This window comes from Nuphar pumila, chromosome 6 (genome assembly GCF_984573655.1).
Source record: "Nuphar pumila chromosome 6, dmNupPumi1.hap1.1, whole genome shotgun sequence".
Classification (NCBI taxonomy): domain Eukaryota; kingdom Viridiplantae; phylum Streptophyta; class Magnoliopsida; order Nymphaeales; family Nymphaeaceae; genus Nuphar; species Nuphar pumila.
Genome location: NC_143254.1, coordinates 101,466,722 through 101,483,129, shown reverse-complemented (window position 1 = coordinate 101,483,129; position 16,408 = coordinate 101,466,722). Strand labels below are relative to the sequence as shown.

General features: G+C 38.2%; 1 long non-coding RNA gene across 1 annotated transcript; it reads right to left on the bottom strand.

Moving 5' to 3' along the window:
* Positions 1 to 12,061: 12,061 nt before the first annotated feature.
* Positions 12,062 to 12,541, bottom strand: LOC149835429 (uncharacterized). The gene is made up of 2 exons (XR_016432624.1): positions 12,403 to 12,541; positions 12,062 to 12,277 (listed from the first exon to the last, which is right to left on the bottom strand). It is a non-coding gene; the product is annotated as an uncharacterized LOC149835429 (long non-coding RNA).
* Positions 12,542 to 16,408: the final 3,867 nt, after the last annotated feature.

Genomic DNA, 16,408 nt, shown 5'->3' with positions numbered 1-16,408 from the left:
TGACTTGAGCTGTTCATTATATTTTTTTGCCAACAGACCAATACAAGTTTTAACCTGTTAAATAATACGTAATCAGTTGGCACACACAAAGCACTTGTCATATAGAGTTGCTGCCACGTTCAAACGTATGGAAAATTTCTCACAAATGGAACTTCATTTCGTGGTTGATTTTCAAATCATCTTGAATTTTGTATAACCGGCCCATGATATTGGCCAAGGTTTGGATTTGATTTGGGTTGCCATATAACTAATAAAAAGAAAAGAAAATGACTACTGTTGTAAAATGATGTGATTTGGAAAATGCTTCACAATTTGTTGAAATCTTTCTCATTCCAAAATATTTGATTATAGATTTTTTAAGAATATTTTACCCTTTGAACAAGCAAAATTGTTGATGTTTGCATGATAGATACCCTGTTTGAAGGTCACAACATCTCAATAAAAAGGAGATTCACATGATTCGTGAACCTGATGCAATTTGTATGAAGTATTTGCGAACATGGCCAACTTGAATTTCAATACAAGAGACTTGCACATGAAATGCACAAATTTTTTGAGATTCGCAAGCTGAATACAAACTTTCTAGAATTTAAAAGTTTGATCTTAGCAGGTTCACTCCATACATTTGTGACAATCCTAACATTCGCTCAGATGTCATGCAAACCTCTAAATATAAACTTGTTTGAAGTCATGACATGTTCACAAATGTTTGTTGTGGATGTCCTTACCTTGCATGTTTTCTGATTCGAGTTTGACATGTTCGCGTCACATATTTGCGGATGTCACGACCTTCACGCAGATATTATGCGAGCATTCTTTAACTAAAAACTTGCATCAAGTCTGGATATATGTTCGCTGTAACGACCCCAATCCAGACCCTTTAAAAATGCGGAATATTTTTTTTCTAAGAGTTGCGGAAAACTTCCCAGAGACCTGGGGTCTCTACAGTTCCAATTTCAGTTGGATAACCACACACCACAAACGAAGTTGCAATTATCATCCATATCAACCAACTAAAACTCTTTTATTAATGAGTAAGAAAATTTCAAAGACAAAGTTTTCTTCAACTGAAAGTAAAGTAACAATTGCAGAAATTAAAAGAACTAAAAGAAGCAAAAATAGAGCCACTCTGTCCTCTGCTGAAGCCGTCAAGCTCAAGTATGACTCTTATCCATCCCCAGATGCATGTCCAACTTCACTGTTCACCATTTTCTGTGAAAAACCAACAAAGTAGGGTGTCAGAACCGAAATTCTGAGCACAACTACTTCTAAAGAAATCAGGTGAGATAAAGAACATGGATAAGATTTCATGCCGTGATTTGAGTGAGTGCAGATATAAAATTTGCAACATTCAAATATCTATAACTAACAATAATTGCATATACTCACCAGTCAAGAACAGTAAAGCAGTGTCATATATCATGAACTAAATAATCAAACCTTGCAGCATGATTTCACAAAGTAAATCATATGTTACTAATCAATCATGTTATGGTATCAAGAATGGTTCAACATGCATGATCTAATGTATAACAGAAAAATGCATGATTATGTGCAATGCATGATTTCCTTTTTTGTTATCTTTTATTTAAGTTCCATCTTTTCATATGCATGCCCTATTAAATGCACACATCTTTAAGTTCCTCTTTTTAATTACCGTGACCTGCGGATACACCAAACGGGTACAAACCCCGAGGTCAAGTAGGTTCCCAGGGTAGCTTACCACACAATTTGTATTTTATTACTGGGTTCCAACCTAGCCCTCGACCGATATCAGGAAACAACACCATCCATCGGAACATTAGACCTCCACATCTAATGTCGGGGATACAAGGGACACCCCACGCCCACAAGTGCCACTTTCTTGGTACCATAAACTCACAGCTGTGACTAACACACCACGCCCGGGTAAAGTGGCGGACTCTCCCTAAAACCGTGGCCAGGAGAAAGAACCTCAATATCGGGTTCAGGGGACCAAATTCACACACACGGAGTTTTTGTATCCTCATGGTGTCCCCCAGACCGGATATCCAAGATTCTCATACTCCAGATGAGATATCCCAGAATGTATATTACACTGTTCTTATTCATTATATTTTTAATTAAGTCCATTTCTTTAAGTTTGCCATACATATGCAAAAGTAAAGTGAAAAACTCGCATCCTCTCTTGCGGGGACCCATTCGGGACTCCAGCCCGTATCAACCACTAGAACAGTGTAGTAATGTGCCAAACCATCTTATGTGGTTTAAGTGATGCATTTAGAAACATAAATAAAAGAAAACCACACCCACGACTCTCCAGGCCGATGATGGTCCCATTTAGGCCATCAGTGCATCACATAATAAAACCAAATTAGTGTTTCATTCATAACCCTAGGCCAAAGTGCCAAAAGCATGTGCACTTATGAAAATCATAAACCCACATATATATATATATATATATATATATATATATATATATATATATATATATATATATATATATATATATATATATATATATATATATATATATATATATATATATATGCATGCCATTACTCATTCATATGCATTTCCCCTATGTGAGTGTTACCTACATCACATATGGGCATTGACCAAATTCATGGTTTCTTTAAGTGTATGAGTGTACATGTACCATTTCAAGAAGAATTATTAATAACTGGATCATGCTCACATTCTTAGCATGTATACACTTGTACCAAAGCAATACATTTTAACAAAAATCAACTATTTCCCATGTTACAAATTCTACAGCACAAACACCGATGCCCCGGTACCTTTAAACCCGTAAGCACACAACCATTAAGTTTAAATTTATCTTTAGATTTATCTTTCAATGTGCATAAATTATCAGCTCCAAATACCCGCCTCGGGTATCTAATCCATCTTGTCCATTCGGCAAGGCATGTGTCTAAATTTCTCATAAGCAATTAGAGAATTACAGCCCATTGATTCCTTAGAGAGTATGTCGTACCGATTACAAAAGTTTTAAGAGCATGGTTATATACCCCTTCCTCAATACCCACACATATTCCAGAATTTACACATTTATGCAGTCACAAACTATTTCAGAATGCAAGTATTTTACTAGGCAACTAATCTTTCAAGCGTAAGGCTCATTCATACATTTGAAACAGTAAGACATGCATCATAGCAGGGTTTTGAATACAAGAGAAAAGTAGTACAATATGCATTTGATTACCCAATACCATGTGCAGTTAATTTCAAAAACTTTTCCTCTTACAGTCTTAATAAATCCCTGACCTAAATGAATATATATTTATATAGTTCTTTGACCATTAAGGTTTCATTTGCTCAACAAAATTTCAATACGCCCGAAGCATTATAGTAGTGTAAAGGTAAACAGTTCTGACTTAATTACATTAGATAGATACAGATGACAATTATTCATTCGGCCAGGATATTCGATTCTTTCTAATACTACATGCTAATTTTATACACCTAACCTACTGTATGAACAGGGATGACCCCAGTTCTCAGAATATTCAATAATAGGATGCTATCTTGCGGCTAAATCCAAACCAAGCAATCCTGGTAATAAGAAAACTGATCACTTTCTACACGAGTTGATCCTCAGAACTAAATTACTGAATCAAAAGATTATGATAAAATATTTGACCAGCATCTGCAAATACAATCTGCCTTAAATCTAGACATATTTACACAATTTACCACATAAAACCAGAAATCACTTGCCACAAGGCCTCAAGGAATATGATGGAGAAAAAGAAGAAGAGGGAACTGCTCTAAATGAAATACAGAAATCGGTACGCTATTTCAAGCCACATACAAAATAGTCTAGATCATTGAGAGAAAATCCAAATACACCTCCAGAAACAGAATTTTGAATGGTTAGTGGAAAAGAAACAACCGTAATAAAAGTTACTACTATAACGGCAAACAAAGATTACAAGGATATCTCAGAGAAAGATTATGTTAACACACAAATGTACCAAAACCAAACGACGAGCGAATCTGACAGTATGTCATTACAAGAATTAATAACACAGCTAGGAAGAGATCTACACAAGCCGAAATCCTTGGGTCTTTTTTTTTTTTTCCAATCGAGTTACAGGCCAGCTCCCAGCTAACTGGGTTAGCTGAGCCTGCTATGGCCCGGTTCAAAAGGTGCACAGCACCCAGAATGATATCCCCAAACAGAATTTAACATATATCATGCCTCAATTCCAAATCAAGAGAAGGAATCGTAGGTTCACATATTGACATCCACCCAAATAAAATAACTATATTAAATCTGAACTAAGTTTAGGAGATAACTTATATCCAATCCAGCCAAAAACAAAGGAAAAATACCCCTTACCTGGAAAGATCCGAAACCCCCAAATCACCGATTTGGGGTTTTAGGTTTAGGGTTGATGTAAACCCCAAATCCTACCCTCAAACCCCCATATGGAGTCGAACCTATATTCGATCCCTCACCCGAAATCCAAGAAGCACCGTACCTATTTCGCTGGTTTTCCGGCGATCTTTCTGGTGATCGGAGGCTGGAGGCGCGTATGCACGGTCGGCTGGTGTCGCTCCACACTGCTGCCGTGAAGAGAGGTGCTCGTTGGAGCTGCGGTGGCTGTGGGTTGCCGCAACTTTTTTTTTCCAGGCGTGCCCTATTCCTCCGATGCGCACGCAGACAGAGAGGGAGACGAGGGAGAGAGAGATGGGGGACTGAGTGAAGAGGGCGAGACCCCCTCTCCACTCCCCCCTTTATCAGCCCCAAGCCCCCTCCTTCTTAGCCGAGATGGGGAAGGGGGGGGGGGGGGGGGGGGGGGGGGGGAGGTCGATCGGTTACGCCCTGCGTAACCCCCCCTTCCCCCCTTTCCTTTTTCCTGTTAGGTTTTATCGGGCAACCCTTATCGGGTTGCCTCCTTTTTTTCTTTTTTTTTTAAAGGCTGATACATGGGGCGCGGCTCGAGTCCGGACCCGAGACCCGACCCCAAATCAAAATATGGATCCACAAGTTGGATCCGAATGGATCCAACTGTGGATCCTCGGATAGGTTTTAAAAATAAAATTTTATAAAATTTTAATTTAATAAAATTTCAACCCCCATCAATATGGATCCGTAAGTTGGATCCAAGTGGATCCTCGAATTAATTTATTTTTAAAAGTTAAAATTTTTATTTATTTATTATTATCATTAAATCGAGATTTAAATCAATAAATCCTAATTACCCCCTTTATGGGTCCTAGATCCGTAATGTGGATCTAGGCCCAAATTGCATAATTTGAAATATTTTATAATAAAAATTTTCGGGTTTTACATTCGCAAATGTGTGTATGATATTCACAAATATGTCTGATATTCACAAATATGTGTTGGAAATATCCTTACCTTTACATGTTTTTTGATTGTAGTTTCACATCACACATTTTCGGTAAATGGTCTTTGCTACTTCCTTCCCTGGTAACCACTCTCACTCATGAATGCGTTCAATTCTAGTTATGAACCTTTCTAGATGTTACATAAACAACATTTGTGATGCATTATGTTAGATTTAAATCATTGTATACATACATACAAACAAAAAAACAAACAAACAAACAAGCATGCAAACCTAATACTTACATCATTTGTCAACAATATCTCCATATCAAATGTATACTCGTACTCTGCAGTGGCGTAGCTAGGATTCATGTGTGTGTGTGTGTGTGTGGGGGGGGGCAAACAGGAGTGTAGCAAAAAAAAAAATTTGGTGTGATAGTCGGAGGTTCGGGGGCAGCGCCACCTAAATTTTTTTTTGAGATAAAATAAAAAATGGCTACAATTATTAATAAAAATCTATTTCATATGGACATATCAAACTATTTGCTGCAGTCAGGACTGGGCTAAAAAAATGGATAAAAATCTATTTCATATGGAATCAGGGCTGGGCTAGGACTGGGCTTTTAAAAATTTTTTTAACTGTTTCGGGAGGCAGGACTGGGCTGCTTTTGGTTGCTACGCTGGTTGGTTCTCATTAAGTTGTTTTTATGATAAATTACAAATAAATGTATAAACACACTTGTTTTCTTATACATCTTACCAAAATCGGTTGTGTGTTCACAGATGGTTGTTTGACTGTAACCTTTTTTCTGCCATGTTTCCTTTTAGGTGCTTTATCTATATCATATCCGCTCAACATCTTCCATCGTGAAAGACCTAAGATATACATAGAAGACATAGAAGCAGTAAATTTATTAACTCTTAATAAAGACATTAGAGTTATTCATTAAAAAACTAGATAAATATATAGAAAAAGTTCATTCGACAATTCTTAATAAATACACACACAAACACACAAACATTTAACAAAAGAAAGTATTCAAACATATTGTTATGTGTACTTTTGCTTATTGTGACCAATCTCACCATATATACTACGCTTGTGTGACATAATATCCTTTCGTGTTGTTTTCCATCTTTTCACCTTAGGTTGCCTTTGTTTACACATCACCTTTAGTGGATAGGCTGAAATAAGAGTCATTGGAGGGTTGTGTATGGCATTATTCGCCATTGAAAAAAATGCGAATGTATGACATGCAATTATATACGAATCAACTTTAAAGTATTTGCTACAATAATCTTTTGGTAGCTTGCCCTCATGTAGAATGCATGCAATTGCATGTTCACATAAAATCTCACTCACTTGTTACTCATTACAAGAGCATTCTCCCTTCCCAAGATCAATGCTACATGTTAACTCATAACAACGTTTTGGTCTTTTGAAAGGGATCCGAGTTCATTCACACACAACAATAACCCGAAATAAATAAAGATCAAATAAGACAACTCCTAACATAAAACTCTTCTAAGCATGTATTCAAAACTCTCTAATGATCCAATACAATTTAACAACGGTAAATCTAGAACAATCACAAAACGAATGCGAATAAAAATAGTAAAAGACTAGAATGAAGAAACCAAGGATAATATTTGGATTGGAGATGATAATGGCCGCCGTTGGGAAGCAACCGATGCCACAAATGAACCTCGAACCGTAGGAATGGATTTCAACCACCACGAACAAGCTATCACATCCACCCTCACAAGGTGATATACGGTTTCACCTTCTTCTCCAAGCAACCTTCCACAAAAATATCCACACAAGAAAAATTCCAGCCACACCAAAACTCATAATTTTTCAAATGAAGAAGAAGCCCCCCATTGCCTTGGCCGACCTCCTCTAATCAAAGGCCTTGGTGCTTGGGAAGGGCCACATTAAAGAGGCTATGGGCCTTCCCAAGCCTTGTACTAAAAATGAGCGTGCAAGGCCTCGTTTTTGCCAAGAGCTATTAAACCTCCAACAACCCACTTTTTGACTCTGGGTTGGTCAACAAAATTCGAATGAGGTCCAAGATGGACCACACCAAGGTGGTGCCACCTAGGACCCCCTCTCATAAAGACGGTTCATGATCCAGATCCAAATAGGCTACGAACTGAATCCTGCACCAACACAAAAGAAAAGCGAATTTGCAAAAAGAATAAAAACTACACTTGGACCCCATACACTCTCTAGTACCACAAAAAGATCCTACAGGATACCAGAACTATCCGGATCCGTAGAATCTGACTCTTAAAAAAATAAAATAAAATAAAAATAAAAATAAAAATAAAATAAAAAATAAAAAACATGTTTAATGCAATTCCTCACATGCCAAAATGGAATCGAAATAATAAAAATACAATCGCTGAGAAAGATGAAAAATATCTCAGAAATTGAAACATGATAATCAAAATGGGTTTGGGTTGGCAGAGATCCAATTGGACCCGAATAGTCTTGCACGATTGGATCTGCCTCGGATTGCATCCTGGAGTGGATCATAAGAATTGGATTTGGATCCAATTCATCTTCAAAGCTCAGATCTTCAGAATGTTCTGCATCACCAAGTCAGATTCATTCAGAAGCGTCTACTGACAGTGCAAAGTCGACAAAAAAGTCATGCGGATCAGAGACGTCGTGAGTTAGAATTTGAGCAAGAAGATCATGTATTCTTGAAGATATCTCGCTTTAAGAGGGTAACATGTTTTAGTTGGAAGAGAAAATTGAGTCCAATATTAGATCCTTTGAGATACTCGTGAGAGTTGGTCAGACAGTGTACCGATTGACTTTGCCATTTTCCTTATCCAGAATTCATAAGATTTTTAAAATTTCTATGTTATAGAAGTATAAGCCTGATTCCTCCCATATATTGGATGCAATCGAGTCAGTATTGAAAATCCAAAACGACTTGAGCATAAGTGAGAAACCCATAAAAATCTTAAATGTGAAAATGCATAAGCTGCAAAACAAAGATATATTGTTAGTATTTGTCAGATGAGGTCATTACAACAAAAATGAGGTCACATGAGAGTGTGAATCAAACATCTATACATAATTTTTATAATTGTTTATAAGTAAGATTTAGGACAAATCTTCTTTCAAAGAGGGTAGAATTGTAAAACCACTCGACAAATTCGTCGATTGGGAAAAGGTAAATAAAAAATGGAGGGCCAACAAAAGAGGAAGACGGTTCCCCAACCATCTCCCTCAACTACCACGAAGGGGGGGGGATAAACCTCACCCCCCATGAACAACGTGCAGAGGGTGAGGGTTATCGTCACGGTGCACCCTCTTGCCCCCCCTCGATACGAGAGTATGAGAAAAAAACAAGAAAGAGAGTTGCAGAGGGAGTAGGAGAGGCTTACCGGAGCACGCTGCCAGTGACCACCGTAGGTACACATTCTTTTTTCGTCCTCCCCTTTTTTCATTCATTTAGAAGGCCGACAACCATGGCTGTCGACCTTGTTGCGAAGAGAGAGAAGCAGAGGGTCGACAATTAGAGGTTGCCGACAACCCAACTAGAGGTTGCCGACAACCTCTGCCTCAGAGAGGAGGAAAGTTAGGAAGGGATTGTGCCCCTTCTGCCTTATACCCAACTACCGAGCCTTGGGTGAGTCTGGGTGCAACCCAGACTGAACCAGGCGATTTGGGTCGCACCTAGAGTGAATCAGGTGGTTTGGGTCTCACCCAGACCAAACCAAGTAAAAAAAAAGGGTCGACTGAACCGGTCCCACTCAGTCGTACCGAATCAGACCGACTCAGTCAGACTGAACCGATTTGGGTGTGAACCCAGATCGGGTCGGGTCTGACCAAGATTGACTTGGTCCAATTCAATCCAAATTGAGTCTGGTCAACTATTTCAGACTCGACTCAATTGACTAAATCGAACCGAGTCGGGTCTGACATGGTCTGAGTTCCCTGCTTGGATCTCGACCAGACCAGATCTGGGTCCAATTTGATCCAATCAATCTTGACCAATCTAAGTTAAACTAGATCCAGATAAAAAAATTAGGTCTGAATCATGTCTAACAAATCTAGATCCAGATCAAAACTGGATCTGATTTAGATTAGTGTTGGATCCATATCAGAATTGAATCTGGATCCAATTGGGTGAATGAGTTCTAGAACTAGATCATAACTAGGTCTGGATCTAATTTGTCAGTTTTAGATCCAAATAAGAGCTAAATCTAGATCCAACTCATATCTAGATAGATCAATTCTAGATCCAAATCAAAATTGGGTTTGAATCCAGTCTGATAGTTTTGGATACAAATCAAAATTAGATCTGGATCCAGTTTGTGATTAATTATGAATTTTGAACATTCAATTGAGTTTTTAAACAAAACCTAAATGGATCGAGACTAGGTTGAGTAAACCTAGTACTCTAAACTCAAACTGAACCTGTTTTGACCTAGGATGAGTCAGGTCAAATCATAAGAATTTAAAAAACCAAATTATCCTTGTGTATACCTAATATTTGATTAAGTAAAATGAGCATAACTTTATACTTCAAACTCATAATTGAGTGATGTTTGGTGTATTAGACTCGTATCGTGAAGAGAAATCTTTTTACTCTATAGTTTTGGTCAAATAAAAAATATAAAATTGAGGTCGGATGAGTCAACTCGAGAAATATATTTTGACAATTTTATAAAAAATATAAAAAATGTATATATATTAATATGAACATGCTTGTGTGATGATTTGATTCTATTATTAGAGCTATTTGAGACTCGATTGTGACTGAAGTACATCATTAATATTCGAGGTAAGATATATTATAAGTAATCTTAGTTGTGAACAAACCATATTGTGTTGCATGGTATTATTGTTGTTGTATATTAACATGTTTAGAAATGTAGCTCTTGAGTATGAACATGACATGTATCGAATAACCATGCATGAGTTTATTGCAATAAGATGACTATATGCACATACTAGTCATGATATATCATGAATATTAGAAAAAGATTGTTTTATGATAACATATCTATGTTATAATATATGAATAACACACATTGTGATGAGTTTGTGATTAATCTTTGGTTTCTTGAATCTTGTCATGTCATTTAAATTTTATATTGAGATTAACATGTTTAACTCCTTAAATCTCGAAAGTGGCAACATGTGAAAATGACTACCTGATTAATGACAAGAGTGCCACCACCATAGAGAGTGAGTCGCCGGCGATTTAACAACATAGAGACTGTACCTCGTTGCATGCTTAGAATGATAAAGAGTATGAATCCTAATATCATTCTGAGATTAAAAGCAAAATCTGTCATAATTATTTTAGGATAGCACTCGTAAAAGAATGAGTGAAACATGAGCTTGCGAGTAAAGTTCAATGTAATGAACTTAAAATATGACTTAGAGTTATATTCACACAGTGTCTGAGACTTTAAACAACCATTGATGGTTGAAAGTCATTATGGTTAGTATGTAATATGAATTATACTAATTTTGAGTCCAACTTCCCGATTAGCTACCGATTTATTTTTTCTTTTTGTTTCACTGTAGTGCCTGATGATCTAGGCATCACCGAGAGTGTATAATTAATAATCTAGCCAATAATGTAGAATTAAAGTATTCTACGTAGGTTGCTACACCCACAGATGATTATAACCGGTATAATCAACCTAGTGTTATAATCTTATATGAATAAGTGAGTTAAGAAAAAAAATTTAAAACATACAAACATTGTATAATGCATCAAAAACTAAACTTAGATTAAGGGCTTAAAGCTCACTACAGTTGTAAGTTAAAGTCATTTATTCACTATAAATATTCTTGACTGAATTGTAGATTCACCTATTGCATAATTACAACGGTACATAAGTAAAACGTGATCAATTACTCATCTTTACAATAAAGTATAGGTTAATTTTATTTTTTATTATTAAATATTCATGTAATCATTATATTCATATTTTATAAATGATGATCTTTGTTAAAAAATAATTTAACCATAATCTTCTTGTGCGGCTTCTGAAAAATAATACCAATGGGACTTGAACTCACAAAGTCCCTGATTAAGGTGTTATGTTACAAGGAGGGGGGTGAAACGTGCCCTACCACATGAATACATGCATGAGACATTGTGTTCCAAGTGTTCCATGCATCCATTGCTTGTATCGAATGCGTGGAGCCCCGACAACAGCGACTTGTGGACAACCTAGCTTCTTCAGGACCGACAAACTCGAATAGGAATCGTGGGAGCCACCACAAAGAACGTGATTTCTGAGTTCCAGAACAACCCGAGAGAGCAGCGTCATTAATTGTTCAGGGCCAGGCTCTCCTACGCTGCAAAAAGAACCGCTTGTTGTCTCAAATCAAACTACCTGAACATCACGTGGGGGTCAGAACTTCTAACACTGCTGGGGCTTTGTTTGGACCATTAGCACCAACAAACGTGTATCAAAGCCTACACAATTTACGTGCTTTGCTTCGTCCCCACACGACATGGTACACCGTTATATAAAATAAATAACCCAAGTGTTTGGTTGGCAAGCAATAGGTTTAGAGTTCAAATCCTATGGAATCCGGTTTCCCAGGGAACAATGTAATTTTTCATACAAATGAGTCGGCTTGAGCTTGGCTGAATAGGTCTAGATTTCAAACCCTAATTATTTCCAGCTTTGGAAGAGAGAGAGAGAGAGAGAGAGAGAGAGAGAGAGAGAGAGAGAGAGAGAGAGAGAGAGAGAGATGCAAATCAACACATATAGTAGTATTATATGGGATTGATTATATACTTAGAGTCTAAACCCATCACAAATCCATTCACAGCACACAGAGGAAGAGCTAAAAAAGAAGCAAAAACAGAAAAAAAAAATGAAGCCACCACAATGGTAGTCCAATCAAAGCATCAGCTCACGAATATGATGGAAGGATCGCAGCAGCACTCGTCGATCAAACAGCAGCAACACAGAGCCGCGAGACTGGCCAAAGAAAGCAAACGAAAATTAATCAGCAACCATGGAACAAAACAGAGCCTTGGACAAAGAATCAAAGCGTCCCAAGAGGGAAACGCGAAAAAGGTCAGTCTACGAATAGGGGGACATACCATCCTTCAAGAAACCCTCGGTTGCTGCTCTGTGGAGGCGGCGCTGCGTACTGGGGAGGTGCCATAACAGGCGGTCCCTGGTAGTACCCTACAAACCAACCACCAAAGACAACAAAACCCCATTACAACCACTTAAAAAGAAATCACCAAGAGAGAGAGAGAGAGAGAGAGAGAGAGAGAGAGAGAGAGAGAGAGAGAGAGAGAGAGAGCCTTGGGCTGGATAGGGATAGGCGTATTTGGGGTCGGACATGATTGATGCTTAGCTTTGCCTTCTCCCCCTTTCTCTCTTCTTCTTCTTCTTCTTCTCTCTAGCGCGGAGCAAACGATAAAATCTCAAGAAATAAGATATGGGGATTGTGGCTTTGTTGTTTACTTTTATAGTGGGAGAGAAAAAGAGGCGTCCAGATAACCCACTGGAGATTCCCGTATTCCCTACGACCGAAAACACCTTCTCATATATGACGTCTACGCTAAGGAATTCGGTAATCTCTCCTCCACGAAGGTGAAGAAAAGAAAGTCTCTCTCCTCTCGCCCCCCCGAGAGCAGATCATGTGTTCCGTCGAATCACTTTAAGAAAGAAAGTGACTTGACACCGTCCATTACTTCATCTCACAGGACCTCACGCTTTTATGCAATTTTTGGACGGTGATAATGTCAAATCACTTTCCTTAAAGGCCATGTTTTGGAATCAGGTCATGTGAGTTTATGCATTTGAAGAAGTAGAGGAAGTGGTAGCTGCCAAATCCATAAAAAGCCTCACTTTCCGTCCCAAATGCATAAACGCCCATCCCAACTATCAGATTCCAAACAGGAATGAATACCAAGGTAATTTAATCAAGATTTTACCTTGAAAATGCCAAATGCATAAACGCCCATCTCAGCTACCAGATTCCAAACAGGCCCGTGATTTTGGCAGATCACCTCATCAGATCTGGTCCGCTCGCCCCTTTTATTTCTGCCTTTTTGTTTTCTTTTCCTTCGTTTATGATAATATTTAGGGGCCCTTTTTTCCCTTTCTTTATCCTTATTGGCAAGTTTTATTCCAGCTCTCTCCGTGAAAGAACTAAAGAAAACGACCCTCGATCCTCTGAAAATATCCAAACCATTCTTTTCTCAAGAGAGAGAGTTGCAAGGATTGCAAATGATTATTACCACGAAATTGGTTTGTTTGGGATTCGCTTGGCCTTTTGGTAAATTCGGGCTTTAGTTAGTTCCTCCCCTGGAAGGTAGCAGGGGGGGGGAACGAGATTCGCGTTCCTACTACTCCCTTGCTAAGAAATGCCATGCAACAAATGATTCCTTTGCTAAGGAATATCACAGGTGTTGTGTGTTGTGATACTTCCTGGTTACGCCCGTGTCGTGTCCCCTTATATACAATTATTAATGTAAAAACTGCACCAAGATAGCATGTCTCGTGTCGTTTTGAGCATGCCCATTGACATAGGTTGAGTGAGGGTTCATGTGTAGCACGGCATGTTCAAAGTTAGCTGAGCTTGGCATGTTCAAAGTTGGGCTCCCCAGGGCTGAAATTGATATGAACCCTACCTTGAGCTCACAACAAGCCAAGTTCGAGCTAGTAACGAGCTGGATTGTTTAATGATGTGTTCTAGGTGAGCCTAGGTTAGGTTTGAGGGTTTAAGTGAGCAGGTCTAAGTTTAAGTCAAAGATCAAATTGGGTAAACAAGATTAGTAAAAATGTAGGTTTTGGTAAAAAAATTGGTACACCCAAATGTTGTATAGAAAATATCTCAAATTTAGAGGAATGATTTCAAACACCTTAAGAAACATACAAACCAATTTTAAGAGTCAAGTAACAGCGGGACATGTCAGTATGGTTTTAGGAATGGGATGGACAGACATAACAGGATATGGTTAAACTGAGTTTGGGGACAAACACTCCTGGTTTGTAAAATTCGATATTTCAATACAGAGAAATGACAAATTCAAGATTTTTGAAAGGTTCAAACTAGATATCGTAAGGAAGCTTGGGTTCAAATTTCAAACCGAGGAGATTCACGATTTGGGTTGAGTGATTTTTGAAAGCTAAGATAAAATTAGGGTTAGGCAGAATTGGGTTAAGCAAGTTCTAGGTTGGGTTTAGGTTAGAAAAATGGTTTGGTTTGACTTACCAGATTGAGACTAGGTTGCTCTGGGTCTGTACAAGGTTGAGGCCGGTCACGAAGAGTATGGGCTTCACAAAATGGTCTTGAAAAAACAGGGACTTTCGCTAGTTGGTGCAGTGCACCTCTCGCAAGTGGACCTTTGGCTGAGACCTTGGTCCACGTAAATGAGCTTTACTTACCACAAGGGTTCAGGGATAAGCCCATAAGAGAAGGAGAGAAGCATTCTTGGAGGAGAGAGAGAGAGACGATGATGATATCTGCGATTAACTTCATAAATATCATTGCGTCTCAAAACGCTATTTTCCACAAGTTTCTTCTGCCGCCAGGAAGAATACGAAGAAGAACCAAAGTAACCGCCACTAATTGTATTCAAATCCCAATAAATTCAAACTGTGCAAAACGTCAGACATTAATTAAGAATAGCAAGTAGGACTGGTAAACGAGCGGAACGAACCGAAAAGGGCAGGTTCGGGTTCGGCTCATTTACTAGTGGATTGAGCTAGTGGCTCTGCTGGTGTTCGTGTTTAGCAGAGTTGAGCTTGAGTTCAGCTCGTCCCTGAATGAGATGAGCCCATCATGCGCCAAAGCATTCCATGTTATTTATATATAGTATATACATTTTTATATATTACACTTAAAAATATATATAACTTTTTATAAATTACACTTAATAGTTCATATTTTATGTATATATTTTTCATTCATCCACCTTTTATCTCTCTCTCTCTCTCTCTCTCTCTCTCTCTCTCTATATATATATATATATATATATATATATATATATATATATATATATATATATATATATATATATATATATATATATATATATCGAGCCAAGCCAGGCTGAATACCTTGTGTTCGGGCTCCATTCGTTTAAGCTAAACTTGGTGAAAGAGGCAGATTTTCTGCCTTTTTCCAAAAAAAATAAATAAAGATAATGCCTCTCTTATTTGCCCACAAGGGCTCCACTCATCTGGTAGCAGGGATTTATGGATCTCACCAATTAAGTTAATGGGACATCACAAGGTCGAAACCAATGGGTGGCATCCCTTGCCACAAGGTCTAAGCTGAGTGTACTTTCCGGCGGGCAGGAAGAACCTAAGGGTTTTACCAACTGGAGGCCAGCCAATGTGCAGTTCTAAAGATGCAAGGTCCACAAATTAGAGAACATGTAAACAAAAGAGGTTTTTTGATGAAATTTTCAAATTTAAGCTAAGCATGTTTTGCACCAAACTACCACTGCCTAAACATTAACAGGTGCTATAAGATGTGTAGCTCTTGCCATCCAGTCACACTGTAAAACTGTATTGGATCATCTTAGACTGTGAACAATAAAATCAAATCCACAAATTTTTTTTTTAAACATGGTGAAACCACTAGGTTTATATGTCACTTTGTTGCTCGAGAGGTGCCACGTTGATCATGGTCCCATCTGTTTTTTTGGACGATGAAGAACCTTTGCCGAGAACCGGGCCACTGGACCCCCCCTTCCGGCACCGCAAACCCCGAGGTGGAGCCCACAACCACCCTGCCTTACGTGGCCCACCCTGTTCTGATAGTTAACTGGCTAGCTTGTAGATCCATTTGCTTAATCAAATCTCAATGTTTCATGCCTCATGCGAGCAGGATGAAGTGGTTATACTTATACCCCCACAACTATACAAATGTGCTAGGGGTGGATCCAATGTTGTAAGTATCGTTGTGAATTGGCCTGAATCGGTCAATTTTTATGGTATCGTTATGGAAGAGGGCTGATTAGGGTTTTTTTTCAAAAAAAAAAAAACAAAAAACTTAAGAATCATTAAAAATATTTTTAAATATATTTTACTGACACATGTCATCCCCTGATAGAAAATTGGCCGATTCAGCTCAATTCAAGT